A 25,039-nucleotide genomic window follows, 5' to 3' on the forward strand; every position below is an offset into this window, starting at 1 on the left:
TGCAGATTTCATTATACATTTGCATTTAGAAAAACCAAGAATTTGCAAAGGCTTATATTCAAGAAGGCATATAAAATCACCCAATTAAAAGAAAAGAAGATGGCAAAGACTCAAAAACTGGTTACAGAATTTAAGTTAATTGAAGAAAAGCCAAGTAATACGTCAAAGGTATAAATCTGCATTTCCCTGGGGTCTCAATTGAGTGATTCGGCTTTTTTTTTAGTAAGTGGGTCAGAAAACTGCTAATCCTATAACGATTTTCTTCAGCGGCATTCAGCTGGTACATATGTTTCTTGCAGATCTTTTAAAAAAAAAAAAAAAAGTATGTTAAGATTGCTAAAGTTGTTGTTAACCCAATATAAATTTCCTTATTTATCCACCATGAACGATGTATTTATTTTCTTGATTGAAAGTCGGTTCTTTTAATTGGCAGGTAGTGACAGTGTTGTTTGTGGTTTTACTTTGAAGCATTTTGTGTTGCACAACTCTACCATATTGCTAATATAGCGAGACTGTATCATAGTCTCAAAGAAAATGACAGGCCACAAGACAAACCACTGCACTACATGAAGACAGGTAGAGAAGCTGATACACTGGTTTTGTGGAGACAGCGCCGGTTTAAAAACTCAAGTCATGAGTCAGCATGAAAGAGCTTTTTTTTTTTCTTCCAGTTCTGGTAAAATTCACATAACATAAAAATTACCATTTTGACCATGTTTAATTGTATAGTTCAAAAGCATTTAATACATCACAGTGCTGTGCAGCCATCGCTACCGTCCAACCATAGAACTCTTTTCATATTGCAAAACTGAAACTCGGTACCCATCAAAAACTAACTCCCCATTTCCTTCCCTCCTCGGCCTCTTGGGAACTGCCACGGCACCTTCTGTCTCTATGAATTTGACAATTCTAGGTAACTCATACAAGCGGAGTCAGACAGGGCATGTCCCTTTTGTGAGCTCCTTCTTTCACTTTAGCATAATGTCCTCGAGGTTTATCCATGTGGTAGCAAAGACCAAATAACATTCCATCATTTGTATATGCCACATTTTGTTTACCCCGTCCTTCATTAGTTGACAGATGGGTTGCTTCCACCTTTGGGCTATTGTGAATAATTCTGCTATGGACATGAGTATACAAACATCTCTTCAAGTTCCTGCTTTCGTTTCTTTAGAGCATTATCCAGAAGTGGAATTGCCAGATCATATGGTAACCCTATTTTTAATTTTTTGAGAAACTGTAATACTGTTTTCCACATTGATGGGAGAGCTATATTTAAGTCATCTGTCATTGAGATGTACTTATTCATTCTTTCACTCTCCTTTCAACAAATATTACTGAGGACTTGCCTCATGTAATGATTGAGCCAGGCTCTGTGAAGTTTATAAATAAGACTTATCTGGTGGTATAAAAGAGATCTATGATATAAATATGGGACTTTCCAGGTGTCTCAGTGGTAAAGAATCTGCCTGCCAAGCGGGAAACACAATTTCGATCCCTGGGTCTGGAAGATCCCCTGGTAAAGGAGATGGCAACCCACTCCTGTATTCTTGCCTGGGAAATCCCATGGACAGAGAAGCCTGGCAAGCTACAGTCCATGGGGCCACAAAGAGACGGACACACAACTTAAGAGACTGAACAACAACAATATGAAATAAATATACCAAATGTACCGAAATAGAGAGATATGGTGACTTCTAAGCCAGAGAAAGCCTTGAATTCAGGGCTTCAACACAATTTCAAAACACATCCATCAGAAGAGAATTTGGTCTGTTTGAAAGCATAGAGAAAAAAAGCATCACAGAAATAAATATGGAGAGTCCTATTCAAATATGGTTCAGCAATGGACTTAGAGTATTATTGGGTCATTGGCAAGACAGGCAGAGTGTGTCTCAAAAACCAAACCAAGGAATGCTCTTTTAGCTCATGCATCTAATTCTCTTTGTTTTAGTTATATGCTCTTTAAGCTGTGATCTGATTGTAATCTGCTTTTTGTGCCTATATAGGGAGAGTGCTTTTAGGTATGTGAACCTCAGCATCGTGGTCTTTGAGAGCTTACATTTCTCATTGTAAGTCAATAATTTGGCATCCTGACTTTCGACATTGGACTTAATAATCTGAATTAACGTGAGTCCAATTCTAAAATACAAACCTACTCTTGATGTGCTGGCAAAGGTCAGATTTCTGAGCCTTTTAGACAATAGACCAGGGACAGGTCACAGATGCCTCTGAACCCTGGTTTTCCTACTTGAAAATGAAGCTTTAAAATGATGTTTATCCAATAGGCCAAGACACAGAAACAACCTAAATGTCCATCAACAGATGAATGGATAAAGAAGATGTGGTATGTATATACAATGGAGTATTAGCCATAAAAAGGAAACTGCCATTTGCAGCAATATAGATGGATCTAGAGGTTATCATACTAAGTGAAGTCAGTCAGACAGAGAAAGATACTATATGATATCATTTATATGTGGAATCTAAAATATAACACAAATGAACCTATCTATAAAATAGAAACAGACTCTCAGACATAGAGAACAGACCTACGGAGTTGCCCACGGGGAGAGGCAGTGGAAGAGGGATGGATTGGGAGTTTGGGATCAGCAGATGCAAGCCACTATATATGAAATGGATAAACAGCAAGGTCCTACTGCATAGCACAGGGAATTCTATTCAATATCCCATGGTAAACTGAATCACTTTGCTGTACTGCAGAAATTAATATAATACTGTAAATCACCTATACTTCAATTAAAAAAAATAGTGCTTATATTGTAGAGTTGTTGATCAAATGTTGATCTTGTTATCGACGGGAAATTCTCCAAGGCGTGACTACTGCACAAGTTTTCTCGGTAGACAAAGTCTGCCCTCATGGAGCACATTTGTTTCTTTTCTGTTGGAATATACACAACTCGTATTTTCAAAGCACAAACCAACTTGTGAGGGGTTTATTTGAATTATCTATTCTTACCTCTTCCTTTGGTGCCCCTCCCTCTGTTACCACGCACCCCACACTCCCAGGATTTTGTGCTCTGGCAAGACAAAGCCAGCACCCCCACAGGCAGTACCCCACGCTCTGGCCGTCACATAACCCAACTTGCATGTTCATAAGGACTGGTCACTACAGCCAATATAAGATTGATGCCGGTGAAGTCACAACTGATAATGACAATGTTTTAACATCCAAAGGAGTGCTCTCAAATTATAGAATTTAATTGACTGAAATTGGCCAATAGAGAAAAGAGAAAACTTTTGGTTGTATGAGGCCTGTTTGGTGCCACCTCTCAAGTCTACAATTTTCTCCACTGTCCTTTTAAAGAATTCTGGGCCATTACAGCAAGAAAACTTTTGCTCTTGTGTGAATTCAAGGGGTTTTATGAGATTTGTAGGACTTTGGGTGAGACTAGGGAAATTCTTGCACTAAATTAGGGGTTTTCAGGTGTGAGTGAGCCGCTGAATAGTAAGTATAAGGTAGTTTGGGGCAGGTACAGAAGAATAACATGAAATGGAGCTGGTCTGAGACTAGGATATTGTTTCTTTTGGATCAAACTAGGCTTGGTCCAGGGGACCTCGAGCAAAGAGATGGACTAGCCACCATTCACTTTGCTACTTTCTAATCATGAGTCAGCATTCGATGCTAAAGCTAGTGGATGGTTCAGAGAATCACAAAATATGGTTAAATAATTGGTAAATAGGACTTATTAAGAAAATGTGAGTGAAGAGAAGTATTTAACCAGAGATAGGTAATGAGATAGATAATATTAATAACATACCCTGTGTTATTCTACTGAAGGTTGGTTGTTATCAGTCAAGGTTCTCCAGGAAAACAGAACCAATAATGTGTGTGTATATATATATAGATAGAGAGACAGACAGAGAGAGAAACATTATAGCAATTGGCTTACATGATTATGGAGGTTGAGAAATCCCACAATCTGTCTATATGCCTTCTGGAGAAGCAGGAAAGCTGGTGGTACAATTGAGTCCAAGGTCAAAAGCTCAAGAAAGGGGGTGGGGGGTGGGATGGGGCTGCTAGTGTAAGTCTCATTCCAAGTCTGAAGACCTGAGAAACAGAAGCAAAAATGTTCAATGGCAGAAGATGAAAGTCCCAGCTTAGAAACAAAACAAAACAGAGACTTGCTCCACCTTTTTATTCTGTTCAGGCTCTCAATGAATTAGAGAGGGCTAACTTTTGAGGCTGATTGTTCTTTGCAGAGGGCATTCTTGGGGAGTGTCCAGCATAATTATCTGGTATTATTTCAAATGATGATTAAAAGTGAGGCTTTTATGGTAGGGAGTGCTTTCTGTTATTTATCTTATTTATTTATTTTAAGCCTCTTTCCCAACCTCTGTGGTTCAGTTCTGCTTATTTTAGGAAGCCATTAATATATTCAGTATCAATTACCACTTGCACACAGCTCTGTGTGGGTGAGTTGCAGAGCTGAGAAATTCGTTAAGAAAATGAGTTCTGGTTTTCTAAGTTTACTTGTATCACTTTCTCATTTCAGCTGGCTACCTGGCGGGGGCGGGGGGCAGGGGGAGGTGAGAAAAGCTAAAAGACACCTGATGCCACTTTTAACTTTCGGCTTGAGTCATACAGATTGGATTTAACTTTAATGAAAATAGAGGAAATAAACTCTGAATGTATGTGTTCGTCCAAATGTATAGGTCTTAGCTAAGAAGCCTGAGTTATTTTTAAAAATTCATAAAGAATGCACTTTTCATGCTTGCTGTTTGACATCTCAGGTATCATTTAGCCTAAAACACCCAGGCAAACAAAATGATTAGATTCTGTTAGATTCTTGGCTGAATTTTTTTTAAACTCCACTCAACCTCCCCTCCCAGTGTCTACCTCTCCCTGGTCAGTCCCTGTTTTCCCCTCATCTTTACAAAGACACCCTCAACCGCTTCAGCATGGTAATGAGCTGGCCCCCTGCCTGCCTCCTAACCTTATTTTCTTTCATCACAGAGGCTGTGTCTCAAAGTCCTGTTTGTGATTAACTAACCTTGGTGGTTAGGATAACAAAAGGTGAAACAGTTCAAGCAGCAAATAGGAAATTTCCCTTACAGATGGTTTCTTTCCCTTTGGTGGAAAAACCAGAAGCTACTAGATGGCATATACGACTCATTATGGGATCAGTAAGCCAGCATGGAATTGCATCATGTTTGCTTTGCATCTTTCCTCACTTCTTTTCTCTTTTTTTCCAAATCGTCACCTCCTGTAGGCTTTTACCTCCTAAATAAAGTGTCGGCACTTTAATCTTTGTCCCAGTTTCTGTTTTCTAGAGGAACCTGGCTAAGTAAGTAGGACCAAGGAAAGGAATGTTTGATTAAGGTCCATAATAGCAGGCCTCTAGGTGCTTAGGAGGAAGGCAGTAAGATTGTTGTTATGGTTGAGTCACTAAGTCACATCCGACTCTCTGGGACCCCACTGGACGGTAGCCCACCAGGCTCCTCTGTCCATGGCATTCTCCAGGCAAGAATACTGGAGTGGGCTGCCATTTCCTTCTCCAGGGGATCTTCCTGACACAGGGTTTGAACCCACATTTCTTGTGTCTTCTGTATTGGCAGGTGGGTTCTTTACCATGGAGCCCCCTGGGAAGCTCTTGTAAGACTGTAGAAAACACCAAAAAGGAAGATCCTAAAGGCATATTTTCCTAACTTAACACTTCCATTGAAGCCTTCCTCCACAACTGGAGGAAAAAAGGGCATGTGGCCTACTCAAATGTCACCGTGACACAGAGGTGGTTAAGGCCAAAGGAATTCAGAGCTTAAGGGCAGAAACTTCATAAAGCTTTCCTTCCTATAAGCTACAGTCGAGTTTTTCTCCCACCCATCCTCTATAGAGCACCTGCTGTGTCAGGAACCCACAGGTGCTGCAGAAATAGCAGTGGAGAGACAGATAGTGATTCTGGTCCTCACGAAACTCACTTTCAGCAGGGAAGACAGAAAGGACACATACAAGTGAAAAGTGCAGGGTTAAAGGGGAGAATTTTTTAGGGGCTTTTCGTGTCAAGAAACAGATGGTCTCCTATTACCACAAGCATATGAATGGAAATGAGAAGGCAGAAATCTCAAAAGGCAGCCTCATGAGAACGCAGATAAAAGCACACAATTCAGCTTCCCTGCATGTGTGGAAACTGGATCTTGTTGGGTTTCTGAATGCCGAGATTGTAGGCAGGAACTGTAAGGCCCTTCAGATCCAGTGCAGTGATCCCAGCTCTATTATTTCACGAATAAGTTACCGTAACAAACAGACCCTGGGACTTCCCTGGTGGTCCAGTGGCTAAGACTCCATGCTCCCAGTGCAGGGGGTCTAGGTTCAATCCCTGGTCGGGGAACTAGATCCCACATGCTGCAACTAAGACTTTGCATAGCCACAACTAGAGATCCCACGTGCTGCAACTAAGACCCAGTGCAGCCAAATAAATAAATATAAATAAATAAACATTCAAAAATAAATAAATAAACATTCAAGCAAGCAAACAGACCTCAAAATAGAGAGGGCTAATCGAGTTAGACATTTCCTTCTTTCTCACGCTCTTGTCCACAGGTAGGAGCTGGTCCAAGATTAGGCGGCTCTGCTCCAGGAAGCTGAGAGGGGACCCAGGTTCCTTCTGTGTTGTTGCCCTGGTGTGCCGGGTGGGGACTGTATCTACACGGTGCAAGCTGGATCTCCAGCACGGCCTCAGCATTTGACCCTGTGGGAAGGACGGAAGGGGAGGAACTGGGTGGGCAAGCTGCTGAAGTGGCCTACTTCACTTCCACTCCATTCTGCTGACAAGAACGAATCACCTGACCACTTCCAGTGCAAGGGACGCACAGAAACCATCTCTAGCTGGGCTAAAACCCCTGGGTTTGGGGGTGGGTACTATTACTAAAAGGAAGAACGGGAGGATAGAAACTGGATAAGATTGCCAGAAGGAGGGCATAATAATCCCAGTTAACTTTGAATTTCTGATAAACAACTGTTTTTAGTGTGAGTACGTCCCGTTTGGGCATAGTCATTGTTTATCTGAAAATTATTTGTTGGGTATCTGAAATTCAAAGCTGGCCGTGTGTCCTGTATTTTGTCTGTCAATGCTAATAGTGAGACACAAGGACTGTTGTCACTTTGTCACTGGTGTGGTCTTTCCGCATCAGTTACAAGTGAGCCATCAAGGCAACTCAGGTTCAAGGGGAGGGATTAGAACATCTCTTGATGAGGGAGTGACAAGGTTACGTTGCAAAAGAGTATGTGGCAGATACGATCATAGCCATCTTCGGAAAACACAATTCACCTTACGTGTTTTATGTCATTTGAGCAAATCAAATGTCACCCCTCTTAAACATTAGTTTCATCTTTGCCTGCACCAAGTCTCTTAAAAGTCATCTGACCCACCCTGGGCTCTCTCCCAGGAATCTGAACTCAGAAAGAGAAAGCAAGGAAGCAGAAGGAGACCAAGTGGTGGAACCAAGCGGTGTGCTCTTTCACGGCAGGGCTCTGGAGAAAAAGTTCATGAACTGCTATCGAATTCTCAAGACTCACCCTTGGATTCTTCCTTTTATAAATTTCAGTTGTTCAGCTCTTCGTTTGATGCCACAAAATACCTCCAGCATCCTTTCATTAACTTCGTTTTCTCTCTCATTCAGTTTTTCTTCTTTGGTTTACACTAACCACAGGATATTTCTGTTAATTGCCATCAAAATTTTACAAGTAAGGTACTTCCCGGCTATCCAGTGGGACACTGGAAGACTCTGCGCTTCCAATGTAGGGAGCGTAGGTTCAATCTCTGGTCAGGGAACTAAAATCCCTTCTGGGGCGCAGTGTGGCCAAAAAAAGTTCTTTAAAAGTGAGACATTGCATACAGCCAAGTTTAACCTTAAAAGAGGTAAAAGGACAGCAATTCTTTGGGACAGTGTCATTTCTTCTGAGGTGTCTATAAAAGATATCACTTTTGTCAGCAACAGGATTGAATACGTCACCATGATTTATATGTTACTGTTGTTGTTGCTGTTTAAAGGAACTACCCACTGTTTGTGTTATAAATAAATAAATAAGAGGCATAGATATATGGTAACAGCTATCACTTCAGCATTAGAAAAGTAGAATTTGAATACATTTCCTCTACAGGACTGGCCAAGGAAAAACTGACCAGTGGAAACTTTATTTACTTTTCTCTCCAACCTGATAAAGGAGGGGGGGAAAAAAGGCAGCGGGGGGCAAGGAAAATGGAGAGAGAATAAACAGTCCAGTCTACAAACTGAATAATCATATTGGGATATAGAAGCATCAAAAATGAGAAAATGCTAAGGAGATATTTCCAGGTAAATGGTCCTGATATTCAGGGAACAGCCTCCCAGTCTTAGCTGGGAGGTTTACAAGAGGAAAAGAGAGAAACTAATAGGAGCGTTTTGGATAAGAAAGACTTAGAGGAACACTTTTTGATACCTGAGAGGTATGATACAGTGCAATGAGAGAACAAGAGTGGCTGTGAATCTTTATCTCTGGGGAGTTGAGAGAAAAGAGCAAATTGCTGGTATTCATTTGGGATGGACCGGGTGAGCTGATCAGAGCCTTCAGAGTCTGTGAATCCTCCCCGGAGTTTCTTAGGGTTTTGCGCCCCTCCTCATTTCAACTGCTCTCTTCATGTGTGTCTCAGCCCAGTACCTCCTCTCTGTGACCTCCCTTCTCTGCTCTCCTCGGCTCCCTGGAGAGGAGAGCTTCTGCAAACCACTAGAATGACTTCTAATGTCCCTTGAAGTACAGGCCACAAGCTTCTGAATGCCTGGCGCCCTTCAGAAAAACTATTAAAGAATCACAACATGCTCAGAAGTGTGACCAACCTAAGAATGTCACCGAAAACGTGCTAATCATGTGGAGCAGGAGCAATCAGATTTGTGGCCGGCTCTCATGAAATGGAAACGTGACACTTCAGCGGCTGCCAGCTGGTGCTTAAATAAAACTAGGGCACTTCACCTTGAAAACTTTCAGGAGGTGCTGGGAAGCCATGTCCTGTAAAAAGGGAAATAAATGATTTAAAAAAGCCCCGGCCTCTGCGTGGGAGTGGTTTGGTCCCATGTTGAGTGATGTCATAGTCTACCGCTGTTGAGTACCTGGATTGGGGCTAGTGGGACGGTGGAACTAATATCATAATTTTAATTAAATTGTATTCATTTCAAATGTGTACATTGACGTCAAAGTCACATAGCAAAAATTTAAACATTTAAAGATGAACAACTCCAAGTTGGGCTTGCCAGGTGGCCCTAGTGGTAAAGAACCCCCCTGCAAATGCAGGTTAGACATAAGAGCTGCGGGTTCGATCCCTGGGTTGGGAAGAGCCCCTGGAGGAGCCTGCAGCGCCCCACTCCAGTGTTCTTGCCTGGAGACGCCCATGAACAGAGGAGCCTGGTGGGCCGCAGCCCATGGGGTCGCAGAGTCGGACACAGCACAACACATGCTGTTGTGCGGCCTCCTCCTCAAGTTTCAGAACATTCCGTCACCCCCACCAACGACCTCATATCCTTTAAGCAAGTACTCCTCACTCTCCCCTCCCCCCCAAGAGGAGTACCAATCGATGTTCTGTTTCTATGGTTTAACCTACTCTGGACATTTCATATAAATAGAATCATACACTATGTGACCTTTTGTGTCTGGTTTCTTCTATTTAGCATAATGTTGTCAATTTACATGTTAGACTTTATTTTATTTTTAATTATTTGACTGCCCTGGGTCTTACTTGCAGCATGCGGGACCTAGTTCCCTGATCAGGGATCAAACCCCAGGCCGCCTGCATTGGGAGTACAGAGTCTTAGCCACTGCCCCACCAGGGAAGTCCCCCATGTTAGATTTTAAAATTCATACTTGACTCCACTATTGGAAAACCTTTTAAATATGTTTGGAATTCCTTGGGTCTATGAATCTACCTTTTCAACTCTACATTTTTGAAATCTAACCACAGAGGAGTAGAGGCTTTACTGACTGTTCAGTGGTTAAGACTTCACCTTCCAAAGATGGGGTGCAGGTTTGCTCCCTGGTTTGGGGAGTGGAGATCCCACAGACCTCATAGCCAAAAAAACCAGAACATAAACAACAGGAGTAGTATTGTAACAAACTCAGTAAAGACTTTAAAAATGGTCCATATAAAAAAATGTTTTAAAAAATAAAATAAATACAGAACAATAACTTCCAATTCAAACTTATCATCTTGGGAATTTCTCCGTGGTCCAGCAGTTAGGACTGTGTGCTTTCAGTGCTGGGGCCCAGGTTCCATCCCTGGTAAAGGGATGAAGATCCCAGAAACCATAGAGTATGATAAAAAAAAAATAAATGTATCATCTCAATTGAGGTATGCTACAAAGTAAGAAAAAATGTAAAAGATCTTATTTATTTTTAAAAAATATTAATTAATAATGAAATAATACTATGTTAGAGATATTAAGTTTAATAAAATGTATTGCTAAAGTTAATTTCAACTTCTTTTTATTCTTTCCATTGTGGCTACTAGAAAACTTAAAATTATGCATGTGGGGAAAAAATAATGCATGTGACTGACATTTATTTCTAGTGGACAATATTGGTCTATCAAAAGATCTAATTCAAACTAGATACTAATTCAGAAAACGTTTTAACTACCTACTGTGAACATTTTTTTTTTTTTTGTCCACTCCTCAAGCAGCATGAGGGATCCTGGCTCCCCAGCCGGGGATCAAACCTGTGCCCCTGCAGTGGAAGCATGGAGTCCCAACCACTGAACCTCCAGGGGAGTTCCCCACCATGAACTTTTATATATAATTTTGCTATCCTGTGAAAAAGTAGGTTAGAAACAGTGTTTGCAATTTTATTGACCTTTCCTTAGACTTTAGCCTGGACCAGAATTGGTTACCAGTTAAGCTGTGGGTATTCTATGAAGGTTTCCTCCTCTCCTGCCAATTACTGATGCTCATATGAAGTCAGAATCACTGGGAAATGTCTTATGATACAATCACTAAAATATTTTAGGTGAGGAAAAATAAGGGATGCTTTCTGGCCTCCTTGCTTTTTTAAGACATACATATTGATATACACTCTCAGGTTTTTTTTTTTTTTTTCACTCTCAGTTTTGAATGAACGAAAAGTATGCACTTTTCTGCTATTGAGAACAGAAAATAAGCACTTATTTATGTATATTCACTCATCAATATATCGAGTGGACACTATGTGCCCTGTGTTTGCTGCTGCATGTTTAGGAACTAAAAACCAAACAAGGTGCCTGTCCTTGAATGAAGCTTACATTCCAGTGAAAAGAGACAGAAACCAATGAATAAGATAAGCACCAATTCTGACATGTTCTGTGGGAAAAAAATGAATATCAATGTATCAATATAATAACTTAATAAAGAGTAACTTTATCAAATGTCGGGGAGTGTGTGTGTGTGTGTGTATACTGTGTCTAACTTAGGTAACTGGGCAATCTCTCTGAGAGGACAATTACATTTGAAAAAAAAGAGTCAGCCACACAAATAGCCGTGGGAAAAGCAGTCCGGGCAGAAGGCACACTCTGGGAAAGAGTTTGGTGTGTTTGAGGAACAGAAGGGAAGTCATATGATGAGGATGTGGTGAGCAGAAGGGAAAAGAAGAGGAGACAGGACTGGCAAGCAGGAGCCAGTAGGTCATGTTAAGAAATCTACATTTTATTTTATGGGCAATGGGGAGCCTTTGGTGGTTTTAGACCACAAAAGTAACAGATGCTTTTTTTTTTTTATACAGATGATCCAGCGGTAGCATCAGTGGACAGCTGACTCTGTTCTATAATTGCCAGAAAGAAGAACTGATCGGTTTGGGTAGATGTCCTCCAGTATTACTGAATATTTTAGTATTTTAGTTAATACTGCTATATACCAAGACACCGTGAATGTATACTCTTTGCACCAAGGGCCCAAGGACCACCTCCCCTGCCCCCCACCACTAGGAGATAATTCATCAAAAGTCGTGTCCAGCTCTTTTCAACCCCATGGACTGTAGCCCCCCAGGCTCCTCTGTCCATGAAGATTCTCCAGGCAAGAATACTGGAGTGGGGCCTGCCCCCCTTCAGGGGATCTTTCTAACCTGGGGATGAAACCCAGGTCTCCTGCATTGCAGGCAGATTCTTTACCCACTGAGCCACCTGGGAAGCCCCAAAGGAAAGACAAGATCAGTCAAACAAGTCAAACTCAAAACAAGGCATAGGGACATCCCCGGTGGTCCAGTAGTTAAGAATCCACCTTCCGATGCAGGGGATACAGGTTCAATAAATAGCAGATGAGGGTATGGTGAGCTATATTGGGTTGGGTTCCCCACAAAGCTCATTCTGAGACAAGGATTCAAGGGTAGGTAGTTTATTTGGGAGATAATTCCAGGAAGCACAGTAGGGAGGATGGAAAGGGAGACACAGAAAGGAAGAGATCCAATAAGGGGCATGTGGCAAGCGAGTTACTGCTATGGGCAACTGGAGCTCAGCATCCTTGGCGGGGGGGGGCACTGGGAGGCTGCAGAGAACAAGCCGCATGTTATCTCCATGGAAGGAGAGGAAGCTGGGATATTCATCTACCAACTCCATCCATCACTGAGTGGGGCCGTTTCTAGAGACAGAAACTCCTTGCGAGTGACTCCCGGGCCATACTGCTTGCTGGCCAGGTGTCCTTCCAAGCCAGAACAAAGCCCTCATTCAGAGAGTCACAGGTGTAGCAATGAGCATCCTTTTGTGTACAGAGATTAGGACTGAGGGACTCTGGGCAGCATCTAGCACAGAGGAAGTTATCACATAGTCTCATTTCTGGCCCCATGTGCAGTCCTCCTTCTTGTTTTTCTTTCTCTCCCGTCTCTCCCACTTACAATTTATGCAATCTGGCTGTGGTTTTTTTTTTTCATTTATTTTTATTAGCTGGAGGCTAATCACTTTACAATATCACAGTGGTATTGTCATACATTGACATGAATCAGCCATGAATTTCTGGCTGTGTTTTATGTATCCTTGTAAGCTGCCTTAAATCTTTTTTTGGAACACAGCAGCACATAAATAAATAAACACTGTCAAGGTTTAACATTTTCCCTTTATTTATTGACCATTTTCCCCTTCTGTGAACTTTTTGGACCAGGGCCTCTTTTACCTGCTTCTAGCATTGTGCAGGGCACATTGAAGGCATTTGATTATTGTTCTGTCGAGCATCACAAAGTTATGCTGTGGGTTTATAAACTGACTCTGTGACCAGAAACAGAGGCACAGGACTCTCTGGTCCCTTCTTTCTTGAACCCAGAGCTTAAAATATTGCCTGCACATAGCAGATGCTCAGCCAATGTTTGTTAAATGAAAGAATGGGACTTGGAACACCTATATCCATAAGGGTTCCCATGGATCACCATTTAGAAATCCATCAGCATACTGGAATTGTGTGTTTTCTAAGGGCAAAATTGCCCTTATCATGTGGATGCACTTATTTTTCATGAGTGTAAAAAGCTGGGAGGCAGGAACTAAAGATAGATCTAGAGATGGTGTTTTAAAGTGTATATCCAGCAGGCTCTGTGCATCTCAGAACACCCAATGGTAACTCAAATGCAGCCTGTTTGTGAACCCAGTCTTTGCTTGTAGGCGTTCTGGCAAATTGTTCTCGTAACACTCCTTTTGAGAAATTGGGCTCCCCAGGAAACTCAGATGCTAGAAGTTGAGTGACTGCTATGCGTCTCATGAATCAGAAATTGTTGGACCTCCCTGATGGAGTCCAGTGGCTAAGACTCCACATTCCCAACATAGGGGACCCAGGTTCAATCCCTGGTCAGGGAACTAGATCCCATATGCTGCAACTGAAGATCCCGCATGCTGCAACTAAGACTCAGCACAGAGAAAGGAAGGAAGGGAAGAAAGAAACAGGAAAGAAAGAAGTTGTTGTTTAAGTGGCGGGTTATAGGCATGTAGGTATCTGGATTGGGTTTTTTCTGAGCTATCACAACTCCCCTCCTTTTTTATTTTTGGCTGTGACATTTCCCTAGTAGTTTTAATAAAACACTAGGTAGAAATTAAAGTGTAGCCTCTGAAAGACAAATTTTTTTTTCCACTTAACAGATCAGCATTACCCATAAGTAGGTTACTTCTAGGAAGCTCCATTTTCATATAGATCTTAGCAAAGGAGGAGAGAGAAATAGTTTGGCACTTCTTTTATTTATGGGTGTTTAAATTAAGATATAATTTGAATAACATAAAGTTCATACTTTTTTTTGAGAAGTAAGAAGTGGATTTATTTAGAGAGACACACTCCAAGGACAGAGTACAGGCCATCACAGAGGGCAAGTCTGGCCGCCAAGTTCACCCTTTTTAAAGTGAACGAACCAGTGAGTGCGTGTTCAGTCGCATCAGTCATGCCTGACTCTTTGTGACCCTGTGGACTGTAGTTCACCAGGCTCCTCTGTCCATGGGATTCTCCAGGCAAGAATACTGGAGGGGGTTGCTATGCTCTCCTCCAGGAGTTCTTCCCAACCGGGGGATAGTACTTGCATCTGCCTGCAACTCCTGCATTGCAGGCAGTGGTTTTTAGTATATTCACTATGTTTTGCAACTATCACCACTATCTAATTCCAGAACTGTTCCTTTGCCCCCCAAAGACTCCGATACCATTAGTAGTCATTTCCTATTCCCCGCTCTTCCCAGCTTATGGCAACCACTCATCTCTGTGGATTTGTCTATTTTAGACATATCATATAAATGGAATCATATGATATGTCACCTTTCCAATCTGGCTTCTTTCGCTTACCAGAAATGATCTTAAGTTTCACTATGTTGTGCTATGTATCAATACTTCCTTCTTCATGGCTGAAGAATATTCCATTGGTGTATGAATACACCACACTTCATTTATCCATTCATCCATGGACAGGCGCTCGGCCATTTCTACTTCTTGGCTATTGTGAATAAGGTTGCAGTGAACACCTATATACAAGTAACCTGTTTAAGTCCTCACTTTCCATTTCTTGGGGTACTTACCTGGGATTGGAATTTCTAGGTCATATAAGAATCACCTGTTCTCCAAAATTATTACACTCATTTTACATTCCCATCAGCAATGTATGAGAATTCTAACTTCTCCACATTCTCACTACTACTTGTTATTTTGTGTGTGTGTTTAAACCATCGCCATCCTGGGACTTCCCTGGTGGTCCAATGGCTAAGACTCTGCGCTCCCAATGGAGGGGACCTGGGTTCAGTCCCTGAACAGGGAACTAGCTCCCATATGCTGCAACTAAGAGTTCACATGCCACAACGAAAGACTGAAGATCTGCATGCCATAACTAAGACCCGGCGCAATCAAATAAATAAATATTAAAAAATAATAAAGTGGCTCAGATAGTAAAGAATCCGCCTGCAATGCAGCAGACCTGGGTTTGATCCCTGGGTTGGGAAGATCCCCTGGAGAAGGAAATGGCAACCTATTCCAATATTCTGGCCTAGAGAATCCCCACGGACAGAGGAGCCTGGAAGGCTACAGTCCATGGGGTCGCAAAGAGCTGGACATGACTGACTTTTACTTTCACTTTCATAGCCATCCTAATGACTGTGAAGTGGTATCTTGTGGGTTACCTCTATTATTATTTTTTTAATTTAAATTTCCCCCTGTCCTGTCTGAGCCCTGATATACCTGTCCTGGAGCAAACATCGATCTTCCCCCCTGCCCCCACCATCTTTCTTCTTTCACATACTTTTGCTTTGAGAACAGTTTTAGGTTTACAGAAGATGGAGCAGATAGTACAAAGAGTTGCTGGGCTTCCTAGGTGGTACTAGTGTAAAGAACCTGCCTGCCAATGCAGTAAACATAGGAGATGTGGGTTCAGTCCCTGGGTTGGGAAGATCCCTTGGAGGAGGAGATGGCAACCCACTCTAATATCCTTGCCTGGGAAATTCCATGGACAGAGGAGCCTGGTAGTCTACGGTTCCTGCGGTCACAAAGAGTCGTACACGACTGTAGTAACTTGGCACGCAGGCAGGCACAGAGAGTTGCCATATACCTCTTCTCCCTTCTGCTCACAATTTCCCCTCTTAGTGACATCATACATTAGTGTGATATATTTGTTATAATTGCTGAGCCAATATTGATTCAGGGTTATTTTTAATTTATATTGATACATAATTATTAACTAAAGCCCTTAGTTTATACTATGGTCCTTCTTCATGCTATACAGTGGTATGGCTTTTAACAAACATGTAATGTTATATGTCTGTTATTATAGTATCACAGAGTATTTTCACTGCCCTGAAGATCCTCTGTGCTTTACTTATTCATCCTTCCCTCCCACCTCCAAAGTGCCGAAAACCATTGATCTCTTCCTGTTTCTTTTTACTAGAATCCTTTTTACTTTTGACTATAGTCTTTTCCAGAATGTCGTGTAGTTGGAATCATACAGAGTTTGAACTTTTCAAACTGGCTGCTTTCATTTGTTTCTTCACCTTTTGAAGAATTTCAGATTGGGGGCAGTTTTAAACAAAGGTGCTATAGTCAATTATCTGATTGAGTAATGACATGAGAAGCCGGTGCCACTGAATGGATTGTTTATTACTTACCTTCCTGAGAGAAGGGGACTCACCACGCCACTCAGTGCCACAGGGGAGGGGTCAGGTCTCGATCAGGAGGTAGAAGCAGGAATAACTGGAAAGCCTAAGTCACAGCCTTTACTAGAGTTTCTGCAGAAAAGGAGAGACAGCATACACCATTGAGGATGGGCTCCTTTGTGTAATTCCAGCGGACTCTAGGGCATAGGAGCTGTCTTCGGTTGTCTGGTACCTGATTCTGGGGTGATTAGGGGGTAGCAACTATTGGCTTGGTGTGTGAGTTAGATAAGCAGATGGGTTGGATGTGACACTGAGTCAGATGGCCTTTGCATGACTAGACATGTTCCAGCAAGCAATTCACCTCCTCTAAGGAATTAGCTAGCCCTATAAATGCAGTCTCTCCTCTAATCTGCAAGGTCCCCCAAGATGTCACAACCCCATAAGATGTAGAAAATTAAAAAACAAACAAATATGATTAGGGACTTCCCTGGTGGTCCAGTGGGTAAGACTCTGATTTCCCAACGCAAAGGGCCCAGGTTTGATCCCTGGTCAGGGAACCTGATCCTATGTGCTACAATTAAGAGCTTACTTGCTGCAACTAATGATTCCACATGCTGCAAATGAAGACTCCGCCTGCCGAAACTAAAAGAACCCGGAGGCCAAAACAAACACTGAAGATCCTGAGTGTGGTGACTAAGGCATGAAACAGCCAAATAAATAAATAAAAAATTTTAAGGTATTATAAAAATTATTAATACACTGAGTTTCCCTAGAGGAATGGCTTTGGGATTGGTTCTCTGCAAGCAGATACTTACAGGGTTTTTATTAGGGATTAGCCCCTCTGGAAGGCAAGGAAAAGTCTGGCTGCAGTACCAGCTTGACAAAGTCTTGGCCAACCCAGGGGGAAGGTGTGGAGTGAGGACTGCCCATCAGAGTGCCCCGCATCTGGAGGAGACGGGCACCCTTCACAGCCTTGCCTTGGTTGCTCGGCAGTGCAGGCTGCTCTGGAAAGGGTGTGACCTTGAGCAAGGCAGCTCTGCTCCTAAGACAGACCCTGAAGGAGCTTGGGGGCCATCTGCTGACCCCACTCCCTGCGAGTGAACAGCAAGCCCTTCCTTAAAGGGGGAATGTTAGGTGGCACATCTCTGTGACAAGCTCAGGTATTCTATTGCAGTTGGCCTCAGCAAGTTGCTGGCTTGAGGACATACTCTTTTTTTCCTTTCCATATACTGTTTTGTTTTTTTTTTTTTTGAGGATATACTCTTATTGGCTACCTTTCTTCCCCTGCCTCACTTCCCCACTCTCCTTCACCTCCTTAATCAACTACTTGCACCAAAATCCTTGTCTTAGAGTCTGCTTTTGGGGGAACTGAAACCAAAACACATCCAATTCACCATTAGAATGATGTTCCTTGGGGCAGGTCTGGCAGTTTCCAGTTCTGTAAATATAGTTGGGGCTTCCCAGGTGGCGCTAGTGGTAGAGAAACCACCTGCCAAAGCCGGAGACATAAGAGACCTGGGTTCAATCCCTGGGTTGGGAAGATCCCCTGGAGGCGAGCATGGCAACCCACTCCAGTATTCTTGTCTGGAGAATCCCATGGACAGATGAGCCTAGCAGGCTACAGTCCACAGGGTTGCAAAGAGTCAGACACGACTGAAGCATACACGTCTTGCATTACATATACGTAGGGTGATTCTAGTCCTGATTTGTTCAACACAATTCCCGTTTAATATGTTGTCCTGATGTTCCATTCCATTGATGCCCCTTTTTCTCCTAAAACTATCCTGGTTTGGGGACTTCTCTGGTGGTCTGGTCACTAAGACTCCAGGCTTCCAGTGCAGGGGGCCTGGGTTCCATCCCTGTCAGGGCACTAGATCCCACATGCTGCAGCTAATCCACTAAAGATTCCCCCATGCTGCAATGAAGATTGAAGATGTCGTGTGCTGCAACTAAGACCGGGGACAGCCAAATAAATAAATATTTAAAAACAAAACCGTCCTGTTTTGTACAATACATCTTATGATCAACCTACGACGCTTTAAAGTAAGTGATCCTTAATAAGATCCATGGACAGGGAAGAGTGGTTTGTTTTGATCTTGTATGCCATCAACTCACAGTTTATTTTGGGTGAATCATCCAATTTTAGAACTGGAAGCAACCTCCAGGCCTGGCTTATCCATTAACTCTCAACTTTTTTTTCCCACCCAACTGTTGGAATGCACATGGTTGACTATTCACATGCATAACACCCCCATGGGAATTCCGATTGTGCCAGCTGCAACCCCACTCCTTTTCTCCTAGCCAGGAAAGCATACCAAATGCTGGTGAGAATTAGCTTGTTACAAGGATAATGTGTTATTTTTAAAAAGATGAATCATTCTCCTGCTTCGGTACTTTAACCACCAGCATCAAATCAGTCATGACACAGTTCGTGACTGATTGAATTTAAGAACTGCTGATCTTGTTCCAAACCCTGCATTACATAAAAAAGTCATTTAGCCACATGGTGTCTCCACTTTCTCACCTGGAAATGGGGATGCTAAAGTCTCCTTCCCTGTCTGGTTGAGTTTTGGTAGAAGGAAAAGGAGATAAAGGGTGTGAAACCTTCAGGAGGTATAAATGCTTCGAACCAATGGGAGCCATTGTGGTTTTTATCTGTATGGGGCAAGAGGCAGCCATATCTGCTTAGAGTTTTCCAGAGCCACACTAGAATTTACAAAATAGGTGGATTTGTATCCATGTGGTTTGCACAGAACATTTATGAGTGAAAATTTTACCAGTGTTCCTGTTCATTATGTGAATTCTCTTTTGTGTCTTTGCTAAGGTGTCTTAGTCAAAATTCAATGGTTGGGAGTGGATACGGGTATATGTATGGCTGAATCCCTTTGCTGTCCACCTGAAACTATCACAACACTGTTAATCAGCTATATTCCAATACAAAATAAAAAGTTTAGTTAAAAAAATAAAAATAAAAATCCCAAGTTGGAAAAAAAAAAAAATCCCAAGTTGGGAACTTCCCTGGTGGTGCAGTGGCCAAGCACTCGGTGCTCCCAACGCAGCGGGCCCGGAGTTCCATCCCTGGTCAGGAAACTAGAGTTCATATGCCGCAACGAAGAGCTTGCATACTGCAACTAAGAGCTCGGATGCCACAACTAAAGATCCTAAGCGCCACAGTGAAGACCGAAGACCCCACGTGCTGCAACTAAGACCCGGCACAGCCAAATAAAGAAACATACATATTAAAAAAAAAAAAAAACAAACTGTATATAAAAAACTCCAGTGGTTACAAGAGACAAAAATCCAACAAGAATTAGCTTTAATAAACTGGCTCATATAATGAGACCACGGGATCGTGCTGGCCGGAGTTGGCCACAGAGACAGCCAGAACTTGAGACTGGAACGTCGAAGGATTCTCTGTGTCTCTCACCCATGCTGCTCTCTATGCTTCATTTTCTTGCAACAGCTTTTCACTGGGTGGGGGCATGGCTATCAGATGCTGGGCTCACATCTTTATCTCTTTGTGATCATAGAGAAGAGATGCCCTTATTCCCCCCCAGCAGGCCCCCTCAGATGAGTTAGAAGAACCCAAGTGAGGCACTCTGATTGGCTCAGCCTTGGACCAATTACTGTAGTCCAGGAAATAAAGTATAGACTAAGCCAGCTGCCCACACCTCCCATCAATCACCGAAGGGCTTCTCCTGCACACAGTTGCTTCATGGATTTGGGGGAGCTGGCAGCCCCCAGATCTGTGCCTATCATTCAAGGAAAATAAAATCTTTTAATACACTGTCAAACCTTTATTCCTAACGAATCTTTTTCTATTTCGGGGGCTATAAACAGTAAATCCTTTTCTTTTTCTTCCAAACGAAAATATTTTGAATATCGTAATGATGACTTTCCAAAGCCTACTTTCAAAATCACTCTTGAAATGGTTTGTGCCAAAGTACACTCCTACTCACAGATGGTGGTGGGCATTCTTTCATCGTAAACTGTCATCGATCTATGCTGGTGGCTGTCGATTGAGGGTGATTGTGACTTCCCAGGGATGACGGCAATGTCTGGAGGCAGTTTTGACTGTCACAGATGAGGGTGGTGCTACTGGCTTCTCGCGGGTAGGAGGACAGGATACTGCTAGGTACCCTGCAGTGCACAGAGAGCCGCTCCCCGCAACAAAGAATCATCTGGTTCAAAATCCCAAGAATGCTGGGGTGGAGAATCTCTCATCTACACATACGGATATGGTCTTTGTCTTTGTATATAAACAAATCTCAACAAGAGGACTTGCCTTGACAGAAGAACTTAGGCAGCGCACTCTAAAGGCTGGTCTTGGCACAGGAAGGTACACTTGAAGTTGTGTCTTCCCAATTTGGGAGGAGGGCGGTCAATGTGGCAGGAAAAAGTTTTGCAAGTGCCCAGATAAACTGCTTGGAAAACTCACCCTTCCAAGCTCTTCTGGACTCTTTTTGTTTTTTTAATTAATTTATTTTTTAATCGGAGGATAATTTACAGAATTATGTTGTTTTCTGCCAAACCTCAACACGAATCAGCCATAGGTATAATATATCCCCTCCCCTTTGAACCTCCCTCGCTGGACGCTTTGTTTTAAAGACAGTATTTAAAGCACTTTAGCAAAAAGAGGGTAGCTCAGTATACAACTGAATGTGAGAATTACCCATGTTTAGTTTATTTCTCTTCTGATCCTTGGAAAATTATAGTCATATATTATCATTAAGGAAATTTAATGCATGAAAAAATGGAATGTAAGAAACCCCTCCCCTCCCCTTACAGGGTCTGGTCTCAGTAAATTTTACAACAGGAAAAACTCATCTTTAATTTTCAGCTTCCTTATTTTTCATCTTTCTCCATGTCACTCACTGCCTCTCTCTACTGACTGACTCCAATGCATGTTACCATCTGCTTCTTTTCAGAAGTAGAAAAATGAAGCAATTAAGAGTAGAGATTCTTGTCATTGGACTGTCTGGATTCAAAGCATGACTCTGTTAATTATTAATGGTGCAGCTTTGAGCAAATTTCTTCAATTCAGTTCAATTGCTCAGTTGTGTTCGACTCTTTAAGATCCCATGGACTGCAGCACACCAGGTTTCCCTATGCATCACCAACTCCCGGAGCCTGCTCAAACTCATGTCCATCGAGTCAGTGATGTCATCCAACATCTCATCCTCTGTCTTCCCCTTCTCCTGCCTTCAATCTTTCCCAGCATCAGGGTCTTTTCCAATGAGTCAGTTCTTCGCATCAGGTGGCCAAGGGATTGGAGCTTCAGCATTAGTCCTTCCAAAGAATATTCAGGACTGATTTCCTTTAGGATGAACTGGTTGGATCTCCTTGCAGTCCAAGGGACTCTCAAGACTCTTTTCCAACACCACAGTTCAAAAGCATCAATTCTTTGGCACTCAGCTTTCTTTATAGTCCAACTCTCACATCCATACATGACTATTGGAAAAACCATAGGTTTGACTAGACAGACATTTGTTGGCAAAGTAATGTGTCTGCTTTTTAATATACTGTCTAGACTGGTCATAGCTTTTCTTCCAAGGAGCAAGCATCTCTTAATTTCATGACAGCAGTCACCATCTGCAGTGATTTTGGAGCCCAAGAAAATAAAGTCTGTCACTATTTCAATTGTTCTCCCATCTATTTGCTGTGAAGTGATGGGACTGGATGCCATAATCTAAGTTTTCTGAATGTTGAGCTTTAAGCCAACTTTTCCACTCTCCTCTTTCACTTTCATCAAGAGGCTCTTTAGTTCTTCACTTTCTGCCATAAGGGTGGTGTCATCTGCATATCTGAGGTTATTGATATTTCTCCCAGCAATCTTGATTTCAGTTTGTGCTTCATCCAGCTCAGCATTTCACATGATGTACTCTGCACATAAGTTATATATGCAGGGTGACAATATACAGCCTTGACGTACGTACTCCTTTCCCAATTTGGAACCATTCTGTTGTTCCATGTCTGGTTCTAACTGTTGCTTGTTGAGCTGCATACAGATTTCTCAGGAGGCAGGTAAGGTGGTCTTGTATTCCCATCTCTTTAAGGATTTTCCACAGTTTGTTGTGATTTACACAGTCAAAGGTTTTGGCATAGTCAATAAAGAAGAAATAGATGTTTTTCTGGAACTCTCTAGCTTTTTCTATGATCTAATGGATGTTGGCAATTTGATCTCTGGTTCCTCTGCCTTTTCTAAATCCAGCTTGAACATCTGGAAGTTCATGTACTGTTGAAACTTCGCTTGGAGAATTTTGAGCATTACTTTGCTAGCATGTGAGATGAGTGCAATTGTGCAGTAGTTTAAACATTCTTTAGCATTGCCTTTCTTTGGTACTGGAATGAAAACTGACCTTTTCCAGTCCTGTGGCCATTGCTGAGTTTTCCAAATTTGCTGACATATTGAGTGCAGCACTTTTACAGCATCATCTTTTAGGATTTGAAATAGTTTAGCTGTAATTCCATCACCTCCACTATCTTTGTTTGTAGTGATGCTTCTGAAGGCCCATTTGACTTCACATTCCAGGATGTCTGGCTTTAGGTGAGCGATCACACCATCGTGGTTATCTGGGTCATGAAGATCTTTTTTGTAAAGTTCTTCTGTGTATTCTTGCCACCTCTTCTTAATATCTTCTGTTTCTGTTAGATCCCTACCATTTCTGTCCTTTATTGAGACAATCTCTGCATGAAATGTTCCCTTGGGATCTCTAATTTTCTTAAAGAGATCTCTAGTCTTTCCCATTCTATTGTTTTCTTCTCTTTCTTTGCATTGATCGCTGAGGAAGGCTTTCTTATCTCTCCTTGCCGTTCTTTAGAACTCTGCATTCAGATGGGTATATCTTTCCTTTTCTCCTTTGCCTTTAACCTCTCTTCTTTTCTCAGCTATTTGCAAGGCCTCTTAAATTTCTTAACTAGCCTTAGTCTCCTCATCTGTAGAGATGATAACAGTGCCTCCTCAGGGACTTTCCTGGTGGTCCAGTGGCTAAGACTGTGCTCCCAATGCAGGGGACCCAGGTTCAAGTCCTGGTCAGGGAGCTAGATCCCATAAGCTAAAACTAAGAGTTTGCATGCTGCAACTAAAGATCCCACATGCTGCAACAAAGATCAAAGATCCCGAGTGCTGCAACTAAAACTAGATGCCACCAAATTAATAAATATAAATAAATATTAAAAGAAGAAGCAATATCGGTTTGGTCGTAGTCAGTGAACTCAGAGTCAGATAACGTGGGTTCCAGCCTCACTAGAACACTGCTCTTACCCAGCTGCAATGGCCTGGGCATGCTAGGTAGGTCTGTTTCCCGGGAATTGCTCCAGTAACAGCCAGTAGATGGCAGCAAAAAGCAAGCTCCCCCTCAGAGGCTTCCTCTGATCAGTTTCCCCATCCCTGGGTCGAGAAGATCCCCTGGAGAAGGAAATGGCAACCCACCAGTATTCTTGCCTGAAAAATTCTATGGACAGAGGAGCCTGGCGGGCTACAGCCCATGGGGTCGCAAGAGTTGGACATGACTTAGCAACTAAACCATCACAAGCTCAGATGGCAAAGAATCTGCCTGCTGATGCAGTAGACCCTGGTTTGATCCCTGGGAAGGGAAGATCCTCTGGAGAAGGGAATAGAATGGCCACCCACTCCAGGATTCTTGCCTGGAGAATTCCATGGACAGAGGCCCCCAGTCTATGGATTTGCAAAGAGTCAGGCACAGTGAAGCGACTAACACACTTTCAATCAACAAAGTAACTGCAGGCTTCCCTGGTGGCTCAGTGGTAAAAGAATCTGCCTGCAATGTGGGAGACAGTCCATGGGGTCGTGAAAGAATCAGACACAACTTAGTGGCTGATGAAAGGACAACAAAGAAGCTGACGTTTCTCCCCAATTCCTGTCTACCCCTTCACTCACTTTCTGCTCACAATTTTGTGAGCACTGAGCACTGGGCCTGCTGGGGCGGAAGGAGAAGTCTGCCGTAACTGAATTCACGCATTTCCATTTCTTTGACTGCTGCCTTTGTTCCAGTGACACTCAGACCTCCTTCAGCAGCCCATCATCTTTCCTGACTGCATAGCTGACCATCTAGTCACTCACCGAATATCCACACTGGCTGTCCCAGGGGCGTCTCAAATACATCAGATCCAAAACTGAACACATTGCTTTTCTCACCGAGGTTGCTTTTGCTCCTGTGTCCTTGTTTGCACCACCATCCAACAATCCATAAATGGAGAAACCTCAGGGTCGTCTGTGACTCCTCCTTCTCCTTCATCCTTCACAGCCAATCAGTCACCAAATCCTGCAAACACCACCTCTGGAAAAACAAAATTCCAAAGCAGTTTATGTGACACAGACTCATTTGTAAAACATTCAAAGAGAAAAAAACCAAAAACTGAAAAACACAGATTGGAATGTTCCACTGTTCGGAAGACCAGTGCATTCTTTGTGTTTTTTGCTTTTGCTTTCCAAAATTTCTGTACTGAGCCTGTGATTCTTCTGAAATGAGAAAATTTTA

General features: G+C 42.5%; 1 long non-coding RNA gene across 6 annotated transcripts; it reads right to left on the reverse strand.

Annotated features, from left to right (window-relative positions):
- LOC136145683 (uncharacterized) lies at positions 1-24,790 on the reverse strand. 6 transcript variants are annotated; one of them, XR_010658831.1, is made up of 7 exons: positions 24,622-24,790; positions 16,551-16,670; positions 8,833-9,001; positions 7,535-7,658; positions 6,498-6,707; positions 3,912-4,069; positions 1-301 (listed from the first exon to the last, which is right to left on the reverse strand). It is a non-coding gene; the product is annotated as an uncharacterized lncRNA (long non-coding RNA). The 6 variants fall into 6 exon arrangements; XR_010658832.1 differs by having other exon boundaries at positions 7,535-7,675; XR_010658835.1 differs by lacking the exon at positions 8,833-9,001 and having other exon boundaries at positions 24,622-24,789.
- Between the last annotated feature and the right edge of the window lie 249 nt (positions 24,791-25,039).

The sequence above is a fragment of the Muntiacus reevesi genome, chromosome 13, assembly GCF_963930625.1.
Source record: "Muntiacus reevesi chromosome 13, mMunRee1.1, whole genome shotgun sequence".
NCBI lineage: Eukaryota > Metazoa > Chordata > Mammalia > Artiodactyla > Cervidae > Muntiacus > Muntiacus reevesi.